This window comes from Delphinapterus leucas, chromosome X, assembly GCF_059928025.1.
Source record: "Delphinapterus leucas isolate spDelLeu-1000000601 "Yukka" chromosome X, BTC_Dleu_Yukka2, whole genome shotgun sequence".
Classification (NCBI taxonomy): domain Eukaryota; kingdom Metazoa; phylum Chordata; class Mammalia; order Artiodactyla; family Monodontidae; genus Delphinapterus; species Delphinapterus leucas.
In genome coordinates this window covers 129840259-129853946 of record NC_143150.1, presented here as the reverse complement: position 1 = coordinate 129853946, position 13688 = coordinate 129840259, and the positions used below count along the sequence as shown (strand labels likewise).

Below are 13688 nucleotides of genomic sequence, written 5' to 3'. Positions count from 1 at the left end.
TGAGGAAACTCTGTATTGTACAGAAAGCAATTCAGCATTCCTCACACTGCTGGACCCTGAACCGGCCCCCATCAGAGGCTGAAGGGGAAGGTCGCTGCTGAAGCAAAGCTGCAGGACCACCTACCAAGGGGTCAGACAGTGAAAAGGCTCTCCTTAACGCAGTGAACAATAACAACAACACACCACGTGAAAGACACGCTTCCACGTTCCTATCAACGGTGGTGGTTAAGTCCAGGAAACACGTAGGTTAATGTATTATCCTTGGAGCCAATTAAGAGACCGCCAGTTATAAGAAATGTGACAAAAATGGCAGTACTTTCCACCTTCAACACACCCGATTACAACAACAGTAATGTCTAAATCCACACAAAGGTTTATCTAAAATAGTATCTTAAATAATCAGATAATCACGGCTGTTTCAGTAAGTACGTAAGGCGATATCCCTAGTTTCTCAATTGCTACAGAAAAGACTGACACGTTTTTCGATACCTGAACCCATTCAGAAAGGCAACAGATACTGTGATCCTTCAGAGAAACAGTCCTATGAGGTGCTCAGAGGAAAATGTGGACCTCAACTCCACGCCAAGACAACTAAATCAGCAAAATCTATCACTTGGATGGATGTAAAAGTCAGTGTCCGACATCCAATCAAAATTACCATGCTTGCAAAGGAGGAAATACAACCCATAACCAGGAGAAAAAGGCAATCAATAGAAATGAACACAAATATGGAAGAGATGACGGATATCGGCAGATACTGACCTCACATAACAGCTTGGTAAATATAATTACGCCCAAGTCAGGGGCTGTCAGAATGGAAAAACAAACAAAAATAAAAGTGAGACCCAAATACACGCTGTCTGCAAGAAACTTAAAGATAAATACTCAGATAGGTTAAAACTAAAAGGATTGAAGGACCTCCCTGGCGGTCCAGTGGTTAAGACTTCACCCTACAGTGCAGGGGGTTCGGGTTGGATCCCTGGTTGGGGAGCTAAGATCCCACATGCCTCGTGGCCAAAAAACCAAAACATAAAACAGAAGCAATATTGTAACAAATTCAATAAAGACTTCAAAAATGGTCCACATTAAAAAAATCTTAACAAAAAAAAGGATTGAAAACTATGTATTATGTCACTACCCATCAAGAGTCAGTGTAGCTGTACTAACAAAAGACAAGTGGGCTTTAGAACAACGAATGACGGTTAACAGGGATAACTAGGGATGTTTTGTAATGACAAATAGGTCAATTCATCAAGAAGATATAGCAATTCTAAATGTGTATGCACCAAATAACAGACCTTCAAAATAGGTAAAGCAAAAACTCAAAGCACAGAAAGGAGAAAGATGTTTCAAATTCCTCTCTCAGTAATTGACAAAACAAGTAGACAGAAGATAAGTATGGTACTGCTGACTTCAAAACACTATCAAGCAACTTAACCAAATGGACATTTATATAACACTTTACCCAACAACAGCAGAATACATATTATTTTCAAGTGCATATAAAACATTCAACAAGATAGAATACACTATGAGCCAAAGAACAAGTCTCAAAAATTTTTAAGCAACTGAAATCATACAAAGTAATTTCCCTGACCATAGGAGAATTAAAATAGGAATGGTATTTGAAAAATCAAAAACTGGAAGAAAGAAAAGAAGATCTACAATCTAAGATTTTATCTTAAGAAAGTAAAGAGAAAAGAAAAAAATAATAAACTCAAAACAGAAAAGAGAACGTAGAAAACTGATTAAACCAAAACCTAGTCCTTTAAAAAGATCAATTTAATTGGTGGGCTCTTAGCTAGACTGATCAAGGGAAAAAAAAAAAAAAATCCAAGTTTATCACAGTGAAAGAGGGACAGCACTACAGGTCCTTAAAATCATTAAAAAGGATACACAAAATATGACAAGCAACTTCATGTCAATAAATTTGCTAACTTAGATAAAATGGACACATTCTTTGAAAGCTAGAAAGCTCACTCAAGAAGACGCTAATAACCTAACTAGCCCTAGGTCTATTAAAGAAATTGAATCTGTAGTCAAGAACCTTCCCAAATCTAGGACTGGATGGCCTCACTGGTGAATTTAGCAAGCATCTCAGAAAGAAAGAAGAAATAAAGAAACCGCAAGAAATTGGAGGGAACGCTCGCTTCCCAACTCATTTTATGAGGCCAGCACTTTCCTGATACCAAAGCTGGACAAAAGTCACACAAGAAAACTACAGACCTGTATGACTTCTGAACACATATGCTTAATTTCACACTGAAAGGAATTTCCAACCAGTGTGAAAGTATTCTACATGAACGGTTTCTATGGCGTGTGAATCTATCATGTGAAAACATGAAAAAACCACAGCATTCAAGATTGTTTGCAACAAGCACTGATTAACAGCATGGAGAATTACACTTACCGGTTAAATTTCAGTAAAAAAACCCTTTACTTAACGGATGAATTAAGATGGATGAAAGGATGCCTATAAACAAACAGACATCCAATAATCACCTCTGTCTGGATACGGTGATTAAAGTTGAGTATCAACGTGATTTGAATTTAAAACAAAATATTCAAATTGTACCACACAATAGTAAACCAACATATTAAAAAATAATGGAGCATATTTAAACAGATGCTTTCTCTAAAACCTACTGGAAAAAGAAAACTTTGCTGGAAAAGTTCTCTGGTGCTACTGATTTTAAAAATTTAAATATAGTTTATCTCATTTTAGCTTATCCTTCTAACATTTCTAGTTCTGTGAACATTTCATAATGTACCTAATGTAACAGCACAGTACTATACATAAATAAGTACACACCAATAAGCCTATATTGGAGTGAGTACTCAACATTTTTTTTTTTTTTTTTTCAGTACGCGGGCCTCTCAGTGTTGTGGCCTTTCCTGTTGCGGAGCACAGGCTCCGGACGCGCAGGCTCAGCGGCCATGGCTCACGGGCCCAGCCGCTCCGCGGCATGCGGGATCTTCCCGGACCGGGGCACGAACCCGTGTCCCCTGCATCGGCAGGTGGACTCTCAACCACTGTGTGTGGCTCAGTTTTGTCCACTGTCACACAGCAATGATTAATGTTCCCGGTGGTGGAGTTGTGAAGGAATGCCTGTAAAGGGGCCTGCACGTAAAAGCACACACAGGAAGGTAAGGCCCCAACAGATGTTAGCCATGGTCACCACCATTACATCAAACTTCAGGTTACAGTCAGTAATGAATCACTCGAACGTCCTGATACATTATTGCCTGACTCCTTCAGAAATTCTGTATCATTCATTCATTCATTCATTCATTTTTTAAGTGAACAAAAAATTTTTGTTTTTAAATCAGGGAAATAATCTTTTAAAAAATTAGGCCTATTCTGTTTGGGTTTGAAAAACACACACACACACACAAACCTGAAACACTTCTGTATCCTTTAAATACTGTACACCAACTTTTTCTTATTCAGTCACTCTGAGAAGTAAAAGACTGAAAATGTGAAAGGAGTTCTGTCCTGTGGAGAAGCTGGTTCATTAGGTACATAAATGAAATCCACTCAACAGCTTGTAGCCTTGGTGTGCTTAAGTCAGTTTCAGGGCAGGGCAGGAAGACAGACAGCTCTTGCTACGAAGAAGCCACACTCACAGGATTGACCTACAGGGGAAGAAATAAGAAATGTGGAGCATCAGGGATCCTGATAGAAGAATGTTTCCATTTGACTTCACCCTAGAGACCTAAGATTGGTGAGAAAGGACACAGAGGCTGCCACAAAAATGGATTTGAAAAAGGAAAAATGCAGAAAAGATAGCGGACATGAGTTCTTTCAGGTGGTGCCGTGGAATTCAAGCGTTGAGTGGGTATATCCATGAAACCTCTAACTAGCTCAGGCATCATTTGTAACACTTCACCCTGAACCCGGCGAGGGTTCACTCCCAGGGGGGAGTGAACAGGACCCAGGGGCAGATGATACCACATAGCAACAGACACACTGTGTGTTTCAGGAAACAGAGCGGCTGCTGCGTCTAGACCTCTGCAGGGACGCACAGGAAGGTGAGGGTCATGTCACGGCGTCAGCCCCGGGGCTCAGCTGATGCAAGCGCCCAGTCACGTGGCAGGGGAACAGACACCCACACCGTCCTGGCACGGGTGCACTGTGCAGGGCTCTGCTCAGCCCAGACCTCCACACGTGCGTTCCTCAGACAAGGCTCGGCCCCTCCTCACCCCGACTCACATGTGTAAGGGCGTAGGCAGACCACCTCTCCTAGACGCTGACTGTGCCCCTGCCTGAAAGGTGAGCAGCCCAACACCACAGTGTTACAGGTCACAGGGATGCCACCAAGGGCAGTGGGTCAAACGGTGGCCCCCCAAAGATATGTCCGAGTCCTAAGCCCTGGTGCTTCTGAACGTGAACTTATTTGGGACAAGGGTCTCTGCAGATGTGATGAAGGACCTCCAGAATGAGATCATCATGGATTTACGGTGAGCCCTAAATCCAATGACTGGTGTCTTAGCTCTGTTCCTGCTGTTATAATAAAACACCACAGGCTAGATGCTTTATAAACAACAGAAATTGATTTCTCACAGTTCTGTGGGCTGGAATTTAGATCAAGGCTCTAGCAGATTCAGCGTCTGCTGAGGAGGCCCTCTTCCTGGTTCACAGACGACTGTGTACACCCTGTGTCCCCACATGGTGCAAAGGGTGAGGGAGCTCTCTGGGGTCTCTTTCATAAGGGCACTAACCCCATTCATTGTGCTCCACCCTCATGACCTAATCACCTCTCAAAGGGGCCACCTCCTGATACAATCACACTAGGGTGGGGGGGCGGGGTTAGGGCATCATATATTATGAACTTGGGGGTGAGGGGGGATGACAAACGTTCAGGTCATGGCAACTGGTGTCCTTATAAGAGGAGAGACACAGACACAGAGGAGAAGCCATGTGAAGATGGAGGCAGAGATGGGAGGGAGGCGGCCAAAAGCCCAGGGATGCCTGGAGCCCCCGGAAGCTGGAAGAGGTGGGAAGGATCTTCCCCTGGAGTCTCCGGAAAGAGTGCAGCCTGCCCACACCCTGATCTCAGACTTGTGGCCTCCAGAACTGTGAGAGCATAAGCCTCTGTTGTTCTAGGCCACCAAGTTTGCAGTCATTTGTTACGGCAGCCACAGAAACTGTGGCCCCAAGGACCCAAGGTAGCAGCACTGGTGGTGGAAACTAGAAGCTGGGGCCTTGATTCTGAGAAGACGACATAATTCATGACTATAAACATGAACGTGTGCTGGCAATGTTTCAGCAATTGTTAGCAATCAAGGGCGGAGCTCAAAAAGAAAAAGGAAACACACACACACACACACACACACACACACAGACACACACACACGGGAAGAGAAGCCTAGCAGCTGTTCTCGGCATCAGTGGGAAGAGGCTCCAGGAACCTCCAGCTGCCACCTCAGACCCAGAGACCAGGTCACTCCGCTGGGATCAACAGCCAGGAGGTGCGAGGGTGCTGGGAGCTACAGGAGCAGGTTCTCAGAGGGGGGATCTTGACACCTCTCCCTCCTTACAGGAGACCTTTAGCAATGCCCGGATTTTAATGTCACTGTGGATTCCTAAGGAGCGCTTTGGAAAGGCATGATCACAGGGCATGAGTTCACATTCCAGGGCAGATAGGGGAGACAAGGTCCTGCTGACTCACCCTGAGGGTCGCCCTTTCCAGGGTGGACTCTAATTAGGATTCTTACCTAAGTATGGGAGGATGGTGGGGACAACCAGACATTCCACCCTCCTTCCCAGGGCAGGATTTGGAGAACAGGCCCATCAAAGGCAATGACAACTCAAGTGAAGGGTCGCCTTCCAAGACGAGCAAGGCCCAGGAGCCTGAAATTTCCATCCGCCCCATAACACACTAAGAGGGACCTGACACAATGCCTTCCCAGTCTACCACTGTATTTAGGGCAGTGGTTCCCCAGCAGAGACAATTTTGACCCCCGCCCCCCGGGGCATCTATCTGGCCAAGTCCAGAGACACTGTTTGGTTGTCACAACTGGGGGAGGGGGGGCTCCTGGCTCTGGTGGGTGGAGACCAGGGATGCCGGTCATCATAGGCAGTGCCGTATGCAATGTTCTCAGTCAGGGCAGTGTAGGAATGGCCTAGAAGTCCAGGGGTCAGATTCCTCACTCTTGAGTTTACTTCTCCAAATCTGCATCCTCACCTATAAAATGTGAGTAAGAGCAATCCTGCCTACTTCACAGAACGAGTATAAAAACTGCAGATGCTATAAAGATACAGGAAGCACGTTCAGTTTTCAATTCCTACACAAACAGGAGATGATGGAAAGAAAGGTGGGTGCCTTCTAAGCAATTCACATCAAAAATGGATTGATTTCCTTCACCTGATGCGTCCAATAGAGACGAAAGCAGCAGAGTGCATTACTGTGGCTATCAAACTAATCTGAAAGTGATCAGCCCAATTTTGTGGGGACCAGGACAGTCAACTGAGATAATTTTCCACTGTCAACTATTTTTTCCTTGCTGCCATTCTGCAGAAGTTTCAACACTGTGGCCAGAGTTTCTGTGCATGTTGTTTTTTCTGGGCATTATCTCAAATATAAAATTCTTTTTTTTTTAATTAATTTGTTTATTTTGGCTGTGTTGGGTCTTTGTTGCTGTGTGTGGGCTTCCTCTACTTGTGTCGAGCAGGGGGCTACTCTTTGCTGTGGTGCGTGGGCCTCTCATTGTAGTGGCTTCTCTTGTTGCGGACGGAGCATGGGCTCTAGGCGTGCGGGCTTCAGGAGTCGTGGCTCACGGGCTCAGTAGTTGTGGCTTGCAGGCTCTAGAGCCCAGGCTCAGCAGTTGTGGCGCATGGGCTTAGTTGCTTCGCGACATGTGGGATCTTCCCGGACCAGGGCTTAAACCCGTGGCCCCTGCATCGGCAGGCGGCTTCTTAACCACTGTGCCAACAGGGAAGTCCTCAAATATAAAATTCTCGGTGTTATCGCCTATGTCCTCGGGAATGGTCTGGTAAGGAAACAGAAAGTCTTTCCCTGTGTTCCTGTCTAGGCTGCTGCAGATATGCCGAAGGCACCAGTGCCTGGAAGGCTGCAGCAAGCCCCTAGTGAGGGTCCCCTCCTTTCCATGGGTATCTCTCAGAGGAGGACTCTGTGGTGAGGTGCTGGAGCCCCACTCAACATGCCATGACACTGGGACTAAGGTCCCACTGAGTGTGTGCTCAGGGGGGCACGGAAGCAAGGCCCTTCCCCTAGCGGCTGTGTGACTCGGTTTGGGGGAGAGGAGACAGGCACAGCTGTGACATTTATGGAAAAATCCTTTGTACAGCATGCAATTACCACCATTTTCTACCTCGCCTGTCCAGGAACTTTAACAAAATACAACTTCGTAATCCGTGAACGGCTTCTGGTATTTAAAAACAGAAACGAAATTTTTTTTCTTTTTTTTTTTTTTTTTTTGCGATAGGCGGGCCTCTCACTGTTGCGGCCTCTCCCGTTGCGGAGCACAGGCTCCGGACGCGCAGGCTCAGCGACCATGGCTCACGGGCCCAGCCGCTCCGCGGCATGTGGGATCTTCCCGGACCGGGGCACGAACCCGCGTCCCCTGCATCGGCAGGCGGCCTCTCAACCACTGCGCCACCAGGGAAGCCCGGAATTTGTTTTATTGTGGTAAAATATCGTGAAGTTTGCCATCTTGTGCATTTTTAAGTGCACAGCCAGTGGCATTCAGGAGCTTCACCTTGTTGTGCAGGGGTCACCACCAGCCATCAGGAGAACTCTCTCACCTCCCCAGACAGAAACTCTATCCCCAGTAAACACTGCTTCTCCCCCGCCCCGCCCCGGTAACCTTCACACCACCTTCTGTCTCTGTGACTCTGACCACTGCAGCTGACTCCTGTCAGTGAAATAACACAGTATTTGTCTCTTCTGTCTGGCTTCTTTCCCTGAGCATAATGTCCTTAAGGTTCACCCGTGTTGTAGCCTGTGTCAGAATTTCCTCCCTTCTTAAGGCTGAATAATATTCCACTGTAGGAATATAAGACATATTATTTATCCAGTCATCCATCAGTGAGTACTTGGGTAGCTTCAAGTTTTTGGCTATTATGAGTAATTGCTTTCCATTCTTTAAAAAATACAATATTTTTTATTTCTTGAAAAGCAAGCCACAGCTGAAATATTTTGTCTGTTGTGCACCGCATCCCCGAAATAATGCTGGGAGCAGATCTTCCAAGATTGAAAATAAACAGACTAATATACAGCTGACCACTGAACAAGAGGGGTTTGAACTGCGCGGGTCCACGTACAGGTGGACGTGTTTCAACAGTAAACACTACAGCGCTACACGGGCCGTGGTGGGTTGACTCGGCAGGTGAGGAGGAAGTGCAGACACGGAGGGCCGACTATAAATTACAGGTGTTGTCCCAGGTTCAAGTGTACCCGTCCTGTCTGTGCACACACTGCGTCCCCACTGCTGGGTGGGTCGTCTACGGAAAAGCTGTGGGATGCGGGGCAAGCCAGGCGGCCCCCTGGAACCTGGCCGTGTTCACTGGGACGACAGGTCACTCCTCACCCCACACAGGTGCCACCCACCCCCTGAGTCCGCACCTGTGCAGTCAGCACCTGCTCCTCAGACACCCAGAGCCTGTCCAAGTGGCTGGAAGCCACTCTCCTCAGCTGCCGACGCCCGTGACTAAACCATCATGGCCATCTCTCTACCCATTTTCTCTCCACTGAATTGAGAGGTCTTTCAGTAAGGACTTCTTTTATCCATGATCTCTTCCTCCCAAGTATTTAAAAATCCACAGGGGAGCCGCCACACATTTAAAAACAAACTGCAGCTCGTTCATTTGAGAAAAACCTTTACGCCCACAGTTAAGTAATAGCTAGAATCGCAGGAAGACAAGGCATATATCTTGTGGCTTAGTCTAGGACGTCTCTGTTATAATTTAGTAGCAATTCAGGCACCTGGCAGTCTTTGAATGCCAGAACATTTAAACCAGGAAAAAGGAGTAACGTCCATGTACATCATCAAATAAGTCAGTACTCTACAGGACAAGGGGAATCAGAATTGTAAAGGTCTGTTACTGGCATTACTGACCAGCAAATGATTTTGAAGGAGCGTGGCATCATGATTGTGGTTTGTTACCACGTCCATACTCAATATTCTCCTTTCACTGCTGTTGTGATTGATTTCATGATGAGAAAAGCTAGGCGTAACCTGAGACTCACACCTTCTCTCCGTATGTGCTGTCTGCTGGATTCTTTTTATGTTTGCAATTCTACAGCTTCGGTGCTTAAGTAATAATGACTCTTGAAACTTCAGTTCCAGTCCTGGTTTGTCAGGTGAATGTTAATTTGTGCCAGTACCACGTCACACTGTCACCTCACATGGGACTGTGGTCCACTGAGACCTTCTGACTCCACCTTAGGTCAAGCCCTCAGAGTCTGGTCCTCCTCCCAGCTAACTCTCCCCTGCTGTCGTCATCATGTGCCATAAACCCAGAGGAATTCCCCCCCACCCCGCATAGGTTTCCCTCTGGCACATCATCTCTTCAAAACTCCCACTGGTTCTAGAAGCAGCAGACAGCTTAGCTCAAGACTAAAGACCTAGTCGAGCCGAAGTCCGTGCCTATTTCTCAAGCACATCAGTAAAAGGTTCAGCTTCGAGCCGTCTCTATCTCACATGCTCTCCGCAGTTTCCCCAAAGTTCACGCCCCTGTCCCCAGCACAAAGCTGCCACTGCTCTGAGAATATTCTGCTTTATTTTCCTCCACTCCCCTTCCACCACTCTTTTCTGAATTTCTCTTTTTGATGTAAAACTATATGCTACTGTAGATTTCCACTTAAATGGATATGCATGTATCCTAAGCTGATAATACACACCTTTCTTTAATGTGCCCATGAGCAGCCACCCAGCCCCAGATGCCCTTAAGGACTGAGTAAAGGAAGAGGGAAATTACAGGATGACCCTAAGGAAATGAGTGCCTTCTTGCCAGGACGGCGGACCGTGTGTTCAGAGAGTGGGGCGGCAGGAGCCGATAATGTCTGCTAATAGCCATGGGGGACTAAGGGCATAAGACACACGAAGAGTAAAGTAGAAGAGAGATGCAAAAGGCGGGGGGTGCGGGGGTGGAGACACATAATTACCCAGGCCAAAGCAGGCTGGCAAAGAAGAAACGGGCTTGGGTAGAAGTGGGACTGGGGCCCACACCACGGAGAGCGGTGTCCACTTCGCGGCCGGGCTGTGGTCATCAGGGGCGCTCCGGGAGAAGAGCACAGGTACCTGCTGTGCCCTGGCAAGGCCCACCCTCCTGCCCAGGGAGTCCCCACGTGTGCCGCTCTCCAGCTTATGTCGGGGGGCCGCACTCCACGGTGGACACGGCCGAGTTCCTGGTTTCCCGAGGTGACCTGGGCTGCAGAGCACAGGGAGGCTCCGCTGATGGGAGAACGGGGACCGGCCGTCCCCAAGCCGCAGAGGCCTGGGCACCACAGCCTCGGCTGCCCAGGGGGCCGGGGATCAGCGTGCACTTCCGCTCTTCTGCTGGGTGACCTCCAGAGCAGGAGGGGAGAGAAAAACCCGAGGGAGCGTGGTGCGGCGGGGGGGTGGGGGGTGGGCTGGCACCTCCGAGGGGCCTGTGTGACGGGCAGCGCGTGGGCCATCGCTCCTGGGCTCGGCCTTGTCCCCCTCCTGTCCACTGGCCCAGATGCCACGCCCTGGGCTCTTCTGTGGGAAATCCCCCCATCCCAGCCCGTGAAAATGAGCAGGAAAAGTAGAGAGCCAGGCCAACAGGAGAACCTTCCGGGGGGTTTCACACCAGAAGAGGCACCGACGTTATGACTGGCCTTCTACACCAGTTACTCTCGCTGAATTATGCCAAAATACATAATTTCATCCATCTCAAAGAATCCATGACTGAAGAAATGTGCTTCAAAACACAACGGAGGTACCAGCATCCTTCATGGGGACCCTGTTAAAAAGGCTTCCTTACGTCCCATGGCAAAAGTTTTTCTTATGTTAGGCCACATACATTTCAATACTTCTTATCAAAAAGTTGTGCCACGATTCAGATGTCTCTTCCCAGAAAATAATTAGATCTTCCTCTGACCTTCACCCTATATTTCATCAGTAAGGCATGTGGTATATGCCTACAGAACATACTGGTCAAAAGTATCTCCCTCCTAGATCATTCATGACCCACTTCAAGGAGAGGCATCCACAGCATTCCGTCACTAGGCTGCTGATAGGAAGGTAATCAAGTCACTTGTGCCTGGCCTTCAAGTCCCACGGGCCAGCCCTACCCTCCAAGTGGCTGGACCCAGGCAAGGACACACCCGCGTCACTATCAGGGGCTAATTGCCTGCTGCCTGGCCCAAGGAGGGCACACCTACATCATAATCAGGGCCTGCTTCCCCTGGCAACTAGCCCAGGCAGACATGCCTGCATCATAATCAGGGCCTGCTACCCCTGGCAAACTGCTATGCCTTCCTTGCTAAGTACCTGCTGGGGCCACAGCTCTCACCCTGAACTGAGAGTTTCTTTCTCAAAATGAAGGATATTGAATTCATAATAGACCGTCCCTACAGACAGCCTTCTTTTCTAATGAGCTCAAGATGCCTTCCACAACGTAAAATGCCCCACCAGAAAATACCTTCAGAAAGAAAAGAAATGAAAGTCAAGGGTTATGCTATCATCCACAGCTGCGTGATGGTAACAAAGCGGTAAGTGAACAAGATGAAAACCTAGACCTAGAAAGAGGGCAGCGGTGACTTTTTCTAGTTATAGTCACCACACCCTGGTCTCCCCAGGAGGTCACCTTTCCGGTGGAATTCAGGTTTGGCTCAGATAAAAGAGGGGATGGGAGGAATGCAGTAAGGGTGGAAACTAGGGGGCAAAGCACGTCTTTTTGGGTAGACAACTTGATCTCTGTCCTTACTGTTTTTGTGACTAACATGTTACAGAACAGAAGCTCTAAGGAAAGGTGCTTCCTTAGGTTTCCACACGGCCCTTCCTTCGGCTCCACAGCCCATCCTGCCTTTTTCCTCCTGTTCTTCTTCCCCTTTGGGGTGCGTATAATTACCAAATACTGCTTGTCATCCTAACCCACTCAGAATGTCCAGTGGCACCTTCTGACCTCCGTCCCTGGTCTAACCCAGCACCCCAGCACGATTTTACATGTCTGCTGTCTGGTGCATTCTTGGGCTTTTCTTTATACTCTTGTCATCTTCTCACGCTTAGCTCACCTCCCAGCGATGTGTGTGCGAACGACCTCACGTTTTCAAGGAGACACTTTAGAACCACTGGTCAGTCAGTCGTCACTCTCAGCTGTGGGGCTAGTAAAGGTTTAAGTGTGCACAGAAATTCCTAGGCTGAAAAGCCAGATTCATAACCTTGACCAATCAGTAAACAGAGAGGTCCTCTACCCCTCCTGTCTAGAAGAGGCGAAGGAGTAGCACAGAAAGAGTCATCACAATGAATGGGGTTAGTGAGTTCTGTAGGACTAAACTGTCTTTGAAGAACCAGTTCCTGCCTCACTTCTATGGTGGAGGTGTCTGGATTCAGTTCTCTTCTGTTGCTACCTACGATTAGCACCTTACTTAACTCATACCTAGTCACTGGGAGAGACAAATGAGGACACTACAATGACTGGATCACCAAGCAGATTTCATAATATAGACTTGTTGGCAATCCAGCCAAACAACCAGACTAGCTGAATGAGACATAATATTTTCTTGGAATTGTAGTATAACATATCTCAAGTAAATCTTAGAATATAGGACAAAAATTCTAGAAGGAAAACCACTTGAAAGGCTTGGGTGGATGAGGAAGAAAAAGGATATTTACATTTCTAAAACATCACAGGCACTTTGTATGTTAAACCATGAAAGAGACTCCAGGTCAAACATGAACTGTACAGACAAATCCTTAGCTGGGTTAACCAAGAAAAAAAAAAAAAACAGGACTCATAACTACAATCTGAAATGAAAGATGGGACATTAAAACCAATGCCACAAAAATAAAAAGGATTAAAGGAGAATAATATGAAAAATTGTATGCAAACACTGGATAACCTAGAAGAAATAAAGATATACAACCTATCAAGATCAAAGCCAAAAGAAAGAGAAAGTCTGTTCAAACCTCTAACTATTAAGGAGATTAATTCAGTAATGAGAAACCCCCCAACAAAGAAAAGAGGACCAAATGGATTCACTGGAGAATTCTACCAAATTTTAAAGGATTAATACCAATACTCCTCAAACTCTTCTCCACAATTAAAGAAGCTCATTCTATGAGGCCAGCATTACCTTAGTACCAAAGCCAAACAAAGAAACTATAAGAAATTGATACAAATATACTCAGCAAAATACTAGCAAACTTATTTAAACAGCACATTAAAAGGATTATACATGATGACCAAGGGGGAACACAAGGATGGTTCAACATACGAAAATCAATGTGACGTACCATATTAACAAAATGAAGGACAAAAACCACATGGTCATCTCAACTGATGCAGAGAGGACATTTGACAAAACTCAGCACCCTTTCATGATATAAACACTTAAACTAAGAATAAAAGAAAACTACCTCAACATAATAAAGGCCATATATGAAAAGCCCACAGCAACATCATTACTCGATGTGAAAAGGCTGAAAGCTTTTCCTCTGGGATCAGGAACATGAAAAACATGCTTTCTCTTGTCACT

At 46.6% G+C, this 13688-nt stretch overlaps 1 protein-coding gene across 2 annotated transcripts in view; it reads right to left on the bottom strand.

Moving 5' to 3' along the window:
- Positions 1–13688, bottom strand: part of PUDP (pseudouridine 5'-phosphatase) — a 371824-nt gene that overhangs the window by 321395 nt on the left and 36741 nt on the right. The gene's annotated exons all lie outside the window — the stretch shown is intronic.